Source organism: Oryzias latipes, chromosome 15, assembly GCF_053564925.1.
Source record: "Oryzias latipes strain Hd-rR chromosome 15, Olatipes_Hd-rR_3.1".
In the NCBI taxonomy this organism is placed as follows: domain Eukaryota; kingdom Metazoa; phylum Chordata; class Actinopteri; order Beloniformes; family Adrianichthyidae; genus Oryzias; species Oryzias latipes.
In genome coordinates, this window is record NC_136251.1 from 15,555,993 (window position 1) to 15,564,641 (window position 8,649).

The following is an 8,649-nucleotide window of genomic DNA, read 5'->3' on the forward strand; positions in this document are numbered from 1 at the left end:
ATTAAAACATAATTACATGCATAGACCAATAAGAGCCTGATTTACTAAAGTTTTGTGCTTGTAAAAAAGATGTGCAAGCTTTTAGCACAAAAAAAGAAAAAACATTCCATTAACCAACCAGATTGTTTGTCAAATGAGCATTCTACTTATGCATAATTCTTGAATGCCAAAGATAAAATAAATAAATAACAATAAATGTACATTTAACTTGAGTTGCTTTCCCCTGGACCTTCTGGTTGAGTAACGGGTTGGTATGAAATAAATCTGTAAATTAAAGCTGCTTTAAGCCTCGCTATTTTTATCCTTTTTCCCAAGTGTCACATTATTACTGTTGGCGTTCCTTGTGTGCAAATTCCACTCTGCTGCGCTCTAAGGCGGCTAAAATTGAGAGTCCTGACCTCTACCTGCACCCCAGCTTTGATAGCTCCTGCTGGGGTTTTACTGACCATCAACAGTGCAGACCAGCTGCTAGGGTGTGACTATACGGCTTCAGAGCTCATGTGACAAAAAAATACAGATTTGAAAACTGAATGATAGTCTAATAATAGTTAAGGATGTTCCCTGCAAACAATAACCTCTTTAACTTTTTTTTTCCACTTTCAATATGATTTTGTGTTTTTTAATTTATTTGTCTACCATGTCTTAATTGTCCATGCCATTTGGGTGCACTGATTTCCATGAGGTCCACCTTTCACAGCAGCATGACGCCCAGGGCTACAATCAGAAAAAAGCAGGTGGAAACACAGACTGCATGCAATAAACCAAGAACAATACTTATGCTTTGAATAATTTGTAAACAGGCACCCCTGCTGCATTTTCAGCATTACCGTGTTTCATTTTATAAGTCCAGCTCATGCATTCGACAATAGCCTGCAGCAAGCATTTCATACACTATTGAACAAAAATGCGAGAGAATTGGGACAGAAATGAATAATAATTTGTAATACACTGAAATCATTTTCCTGCTCATTAACTTATGTGTTTCAGAGTTTTCCTGGCATGTTGAACAATGCATGACAACATCATTTTGCAAATAAAAACAAATGTGTTTGTTTTTGCTTTCCAATATACAGCAGAATTAGTTGGATACTCTTATAGTTTCACATACTCAGCACAAAAGAAGAATAAGAAACAAATGTTTAACTCTTTTATACTATTGCCTTTTAATATCCAGATGATGGTTGTGCCATACCGCAGGAAGAGTGTGTGAGCTGTGGTGTCAAATTACCGCCGGTCGGTTCTGTCACCTCGTCTGATGCAGGTGGAATTGGTGGGGTTAGTCATCTATTTTGGCCTAATCTTGATCCATAGGGATCCTGCTCTCATCTGAGCTCAGCACAAAGAAATTAACTTTGTCTGACTGTTGAATTAGACCTGCAGCACCAGCACTCCGGAGCTTGCTCATTGGAACAGTTCCAATCCTCTTACAGTCGTGTGTCTGTGCAGCTTTACCTGCAGAACTACGTGTTCTCCTATTTCTGGCTTTCATTAACCACGCGTTGTGTGGTTTCAGGGCAGCACAATTAATTCAGCGTTAATTGTGATCATGGTTTGGCCTTTCACTATTAATTAGGCTTGATCAAGTGGCACACTGACGGTACACATTTAGCATGAATGCTCCAGTGCATGAAATCAAGAGTTCCTTTTACAGAAGTAAACTGTCTTAGCAGCCATGGGTGATTAATTAAATGCTCCCAAGCCACCCAAAGCACAGTTATGGCTTAAGGAAAGTACTTTTTATGTCACAAAAGGAAGAGAAAAATCTTTTTCTGTGACTCTGAAACAAAGGTTTCATTTGCTTGTATTCACTGTCTGCACCACATCATTAAGGTTTTGTGACATATGTATTATTTCATTTTTTTTTTTGCTATTTTTATTTATTTAATTAAAGTTTGCTCCCTCATAGTTCCGCCCCTGGCCAGTCCATGTGCAGACTTCTAAAAGTTTCAAACATTTCAGGCTTTGTGTTGGTGGCATCAGCAATGATCCTGGAGAAGTAATTGGCATTTCTAAATGTCACAAAAGCACTTGTACAGCATTTTGAGTCCATGAAGTCCATGCTGGAGTTCAGTCACAAGTAAATTTTGTCAAAACATGTTTCAAGCTTCAAAAACAGAAACAAAAACATTGCAATATGGAGAAGGAGCCAAAGCAAAGTATGCTCAAAATGCTATAACTAAACATTAAACATTTTTTCCAAAAGATGACTGAAATGTCTGAACAGAATTTTGCAAAAAAATAACACTGCATAAAGTACACAGTAGAACTGGTATCAATGTTTAACCGCCCAATGTCTTGAAAGTGAAGCTTCTTCAGGTCCTCTGCCATACTGTCTACGTATGCTTATCTGAGCACACAGACATGTTCATGCCAAGATAAAGAAGGGACAAACAAAATTCCCTTTTCATCTTTTTTGAACAAAGCTTCTTTTATACATACAAGCACAACTAGCATTTCAAACAGCGACTGAACAAGACATACAAGTTCTGGAAGAACATCTAAAGCTGATAAGACTGTAGAGTTTATTGGTTCTCATGTTCTCTTTTCATTTCAGCAGAAAATCCTTGCACCTACTCTCAAGCACAGCCAGGTTTGGGTTAGTATAAATGTGTTGTCTTGGCTGGTGGCTACATGTCCTGAGCTCTGAGTTGTCACTAAGAAAACCATGAACTTCTGTGTTCATCAGACTTTTGTAGATACCAACTATCTGACAACTATTCTCTTGACTTATCCTTCTGCTTTGCTCTTTAGCTGCTCTCTTTAGGGGTAACTTTAGCAAATCATCCACCCTCTAATCCTGTCCTCTGCATTCTCCTCGGTCACACCAGCCACCCTCTTGTCCTCCTTCACTATATCTTTCTAACCCCTCTTTGGGCCTCTTTCCTGACTGCCACTCCTCTGAACATGTCCAAACCACTTTTATCTTTCTTCCCTGCATTAATTTCTAAAACATCTAACATGAGCTGTCCCACTGATGTGTTCATTCCTGATCCTGTCTATCCTTTTCTCTCCCAAAGAAAACCTCAACATCTTCAGCCCTGGTTGTTCCAGAGAGAAGAACACTAGAAAAGCTACTCGCCATCTCCAATTATGTCAGTCACCCCTCTGCACATCACAGCACAGAGGAGCTCCTTCAGCAGCAGCAGGCTGCTAGCTCGGATCTGCTCCACAGACAGACAAAAACATAATAGAAGAACTAATGATGTGTGATCAAGGCAAATGTACGGTGGCCCTGAAGTGCAAACCATTCAACAAATCACTCGATACAAAAACATTTTTAAGATCACAGCAACAATTTAAAAAGCGTATTACATTTTAGAAAACAAAACAAAATTTCAGAAACCAAAACATAAAAAAGAAAACAGAAAAAAAAGAAAAAAAGATTTCAGAAAAAAAAAATAATTTCCAGAAAAAAAAAAGAAATATTACAAAATGAAAACATTTCAGAAAAAAAAATAATTTCCAGAAAACAAAATGAAATAAAAAAAATGAAAAACATTTCAGAAAAAAAATGAAATATTAAAAAATGAAAAACATTTAAAAAAAAAAAAAAAGAAAAACATTTCAGAAAAAAATGAAATATTAAAAAATGAAAAACATTTCAGAAAAAAAAATGAAATCTTCAAAAATGAAAAACATTTCCAAACCGGAAGAAGCAGGTACTATGGGACAACGCTGATTGGATGATGTTTGTCAATCATTTGAACTGAAAAGTATTTTAAATGAAGCGATGACGGATTTTATCGTCCAAACAACAATGTACTATAATAATCCACGTATTTCCCATTTACATATTAAATCAAAAATGCAGCAAACAGATAATGAAGGTTTCAATTATTTTTTGAATATTTCGTCTGAAGCAGAACGGTCACCCGGAAGTAGTTTGTGCGGATGACGTCCGTTCTGCAGGTAAACAAAGAAAGGGACGGTAAAACGTTAACATAAACGTTAATCTTTGAATATTTAGCGGATGTGATGACAGAACGCACGCAGAAATATCAACACCAACCAGGTTTACAAATGTTTCAAAATGTCGTGAGAAGATTATGTCTAAAGCAGCAGCTGCGAAGAAATGGGTGTTAAAGACGGCGGACATCAGGAAATGCAGTCCCGTCCACAGATAAGGTATGGAGGCACATTTGTTTGATCTAATAAATGTAGCGTTAAACGCGATTTCTAAGAGGGTGTTTACAGACAGATCCAAGATCCTTCAGTCATGCGTTAATGACAGGTTACCTCATCAGCTGGAGAGGGGGGGTCACGTGGGCAGGATTCTCAGACAGGTGTACCAGCAGCATAAATCAGCAAAGCTGTCAGGTAAACTGCAGCAGTTTGTGTCTCAGAATAACATTTATGAATGCTTCTTATTCACACTATTAAGATCTGTGACTTTAGAGTGTGTCAGTGCACAGAAACATGACAGTAAATGACTGGATGTGCACATCATCAGACACGTCCAGGTGTGTAACTAAAGGTGGCAAAGTCTGTAGTGTAAAATAAATCTTTAAAAAAAAAACGTTTTAGTCTTTCAGGCAGAGGAGGAATACCAAATTGTTTTAGAATCTATTTTTTATAAGACTGAAATAATGTATTTTATTCTGAGTTTGGTGTTTTGACCCCTCCGTAATGAATTTCTGGTTTAACCCATTTTCTCCTCATTTTGATGAACTCAACTTTTTCCTGAATGAAAGATGAACGGCAGCTGATGTTTTTCTGTCAGGGATTTTTAATTTATTAATTTATCTCTGTCAGGGATTTCAATGGAGCTGGAGTCCAGTGCAGAGGAAGCTGCAAGCATGTACGAGCAGGAACTGGGGTCCCCTTACCTGTGCATCTTCCTCTGGATGTGATGCTGAGCAGCAATGTGGACAAAACTTTCCTGACATGACTCTTTTTGATATAGTTGTTAAGCACAAACAGACTTTCCCAGATGCATTTTTTCCTCTAATAAATGTGACTGACAGGTACGCTGAGTAAATGCTGATTGTAAGCGCAACATTTGATTGACTGCATGAAGAAGCCCATAAAGGAAAATCCACAACTGTTTCTTTGTTTCTGTTATTGAATAACGTATTCATGTTAAGTTTTCAATAAATATACTGCATTTGCTATGAAATAAATTTGTTTATTTTCATATCCATTATTACAATCCTCACGTCAGCATTCAGTTTTTTTCATTGACAAAGAAACATTTCTATACAACAGCTTTGAAAATCAAACATCATCTTTGTTAATAAAGCTTTAAAACCTAAAATGGTAAACATGGAAAAACTCCTAAATGAAGCAAGTCTAATATGAACATTTTAAACTGGAGTTTTGCTTAAAGGAACATTAAGTTGTTTGGAGTTGTACAAGTGTTTGATGCGATTCCTCAGATGTGATTTCCAGATCATCAGCCCGACGCTAAAGCCAGGAATTATGCTTCGTTTTTCACTCCCCACTGCATCATTTACAACTAATCAGGCTTATGCAGCAGGTTAAAGACTTTTTTTTACAGGACTTGCAACTTAAAAAAAAATTAGATATTAAGGTTAAATAATATTTATTGATTACATTGCACATAAATCATGGTGACTTGCCTTTACACTGCACAATGATATGAATGACTTTAGTCTTTTTGTATTCCCATGTAGAGCTGCCATCTGTTCTTCTGCAGCACAAACCTTTCTGGAACTTCGCCTTGAGAAACTTCACCTGCAGAAATATCACATGTTAATTCAATTAAGTATTTTATAAACTTTTAAAGTTCATTTTTAAGTGTCAGTATATGTATATGCATGGTTCAAAAATATACAATGCACTTTAATATTATTTCCCATAAGAACTTGTTTACTGATTTCAGTCTTAAAGTCGATTTTTAGCAACACTGATGCCATATAATTACTGTATAAATCCTAGAATCAGGCTGGCTCGGAGCTTTTTCTCTCATGCTGTCACCGAAAACGGGAACGGCTATCATGTGAAGACGGTTCGTCTCCATCGGGTTCGTTTTGCGCATGCGCAAGATAAAAAGAAATTATCTTTTCAAAGCAGCACTTTAACATCCTAAAATTAACATCCTTAGAGACATGTGACTGACAAAAGAAAAGATCACAGAATTGATACTTACCTAAAGATGATTGACAGCGTGAACCTCGCAGCCGTAGACATTAGCGCACAGCGTTCAAAGTAAAAGTGCTCACAAACTACTTCCGGGTGACCGTGTGTCAGGCGAAATGTTAAAAAAATTATTTTAAAGTTCATTAACAGTTTGCTGCATTTTTTATTTGATATATAAATGGGAAATAAGTGGATTATTATAGTACATTGTTGTTTGGACGATAAAATCCGTCATCGCTTCATTTAAAATACTTTTCAGTTCAAATGATTGACAAAAATCATCATCCAATCAGTGTTGTCCCATAGTACCTGCCTCTTCCGGTTTGGAAATGTTTTTCATTTTTGAAGATTTCGTTTTGTTTTCTGGAAATTCATTCTGTGTTCAGAAATGTTTTTCATTTTTTAATATTTCATTTTTTTTTCTGAAATGTTTTTCATTTTTTAATATTTCATTTTTTTTCTGGAATTTTTTTTTTTCTGAAATGTTTTTCATTTTTTAATATTTCATTTTTTTTCTGGTTTTTGTTTTTGTCTGAAATGTTTTCATTTTTTATTTCTTTTTTTTCCTGGAAATTAATTTTGTTTTCTGAAATGTTTTTTTTTTTTTTTTGTCATTTTTGTTTTTTTAAGTTTTGGTTTCTGAAATTTTGTTTTGTTTTCTAAAATGTAATGCTGCTTTTTAATTTTTTTTTTTTTTTTTTAATTGTTGTTGTGATCTTAAAAATGTTTTTGTATCGAGTGATTTGTTGAATGCTTTGCACTTCAGGGCCACCGTACAAATGACACCTAACAGGACATATGCATGTGTTATGTGGGTTCTATTACTTAAGTGTCTTATCCCTGCCTGTATATGGTCTGTTCACTTTATGTAGATACCAGTTATTATAATATATTATGTCTATATTCTCCTTACACTTATGTTACCTAATGTCATTAACTCATCACTGCATCTCACATCACCTCGTTTACTTTGTTATTATCACCTAAATCTATATGTCCGTCCGTCTGTTTATCTATTTGTCTTTTGTGAGACAAAAGATTTACAAGTCAGCTTTTTCCACAGTAATTACATCAGGATCTGACAAATTACTGACCCTGACAAAGGTCCATCCATCCCCAGCACTGCTACCTCCAGCTCTGCCTCCTATTTCTTAATCAGTCTCAAAAACCAACAGCATGGCTTCTCTCACCACAATCTTCTACACCTTTCTTTTCATCTTTGCTAAAACTCTTTTGTCACACTTCACACCTGATTCACACCTTCACACCCAATTGTGACAAACTTCTTCACCTCTTTCCCACACTCTCTGTGTTGCCCTGGATTGTTCCTGGACTATAAATTGCATCGGAGTATAAATCACAGGAGAAAGGAAAAGCACAATAAAGAAGAAAAAAATATATATAAGTGCTCTGTAATCCAACTTTTAAAAGAAAAGTGCAACGTTTCTGAACAAATCTGCCAAGTCCGGTGTAATGCTTTGTTCCCTCTGAACTCGATGTCAAATTCACGTCCGCTGCCTTATTCTTAACGCGTTAAATTTGTGTCTGCTGCATTTTTTCTTGCATGTCAAATACGATGCTCAAAGCTTGTCCAAAAATGTCTTCATAAACTAGATATTCCCTTCAAGTGTGGGAGAAGCTAACATCAATCTTTTGTCTTGTAGTGCAGAGCTGGGTCTGGGTGACAGCACTTTCAGCCGTACTTTCGTCTCTCCAGCCCAGTTTGTGGACTTGCTATTAAAAAAAATCAAAAATAAGCCACCCCCTAGTATAAGTCACATCCATGGCCAAACTATGCAAAAACAGAAAATAATATAGATGAATTATCCTATAATAAAATATGGTATTTAAAGCCCTTTACTTACTTCACCTCTACTCCCTGTAACCTCATCATTCCACATAAATCTCTCTCATTAATATACACATACTTTGTCTTGATGGAGTTTGCTTTTCACCAAATCTCTCCCTTTGAACAATGCTAAACTCATACATCCACGATCAAGTTCCCTCAGCTTCTTCCAGATGATCGACCAAGTACCATCTCGCCAGTCTTCCTGACCACTTTGTCCAGCCATCCAGAAAAACCTCCTGATCTCCAAAAGCCTGCTTCAAGTCCTATACCTGAAAGCCTATCAACACTTTTCCTTTTCAACGTCATCTGCTCGACCCTTGTCCTCTTCATCTTATTCACTAGCAGTCATCTCACACACCAGCATTCTTTGCTGCATGCCGTGTTTCATGCCACCACAACTTAGATGTCTTTGCGTTTACAATGTGTGCATAAAATGTAATTCTGTGTCCATCCATCCACTCCTATTAGTCACCTTGTGCACTTCTTTTTCGAAGAAAATGTGTTTACCACTGTCTTATCATTGTTTTTGTGAAGTCAAGAATCATCTGTCCCTCTGCTTTCTGCCCTGAACACTAAATCTACCCATCAATTCCCGGTCACCTGTTTCATTCACCTACATTTATGTCAAAGTCTCCAATCACCACAACCTCACCTTCAGGGATACCCTCGATCATGTCATCAATCCCCTTTCAGAATTT

At 36.5% G+C, this 8,649-nt stretch overlaps 1 long non-coding RNA gene across 2 annotated transcripts; it reads left to right on the forward strand.

The window, feature by feature from the left end:
- Positions 1–3,487: 3,487 nt before the first annotated feature.
- Positions 3,488–5,120, forward strand: LOC144984146 (uncharacterized). 2 transcript variants are annotated; one of them, XR_013647814.1, is made up of 2 exons: positions 3,488–4,125; positions 4,753–5,120. It is a non-coding gene; the product is annotated as an uncharacterized LOC144984146 (long non-coding RNA). The 2 variants fall into 2 exon arrangements; XR_013647813.1 differs by lacking the exon at positions 3,488–4,125 and adding an exon at positions 4,135–4,317.
- The last annotated feature ends 3,529 nt before the right edge of the window (positions 5,121–8,649 follow it).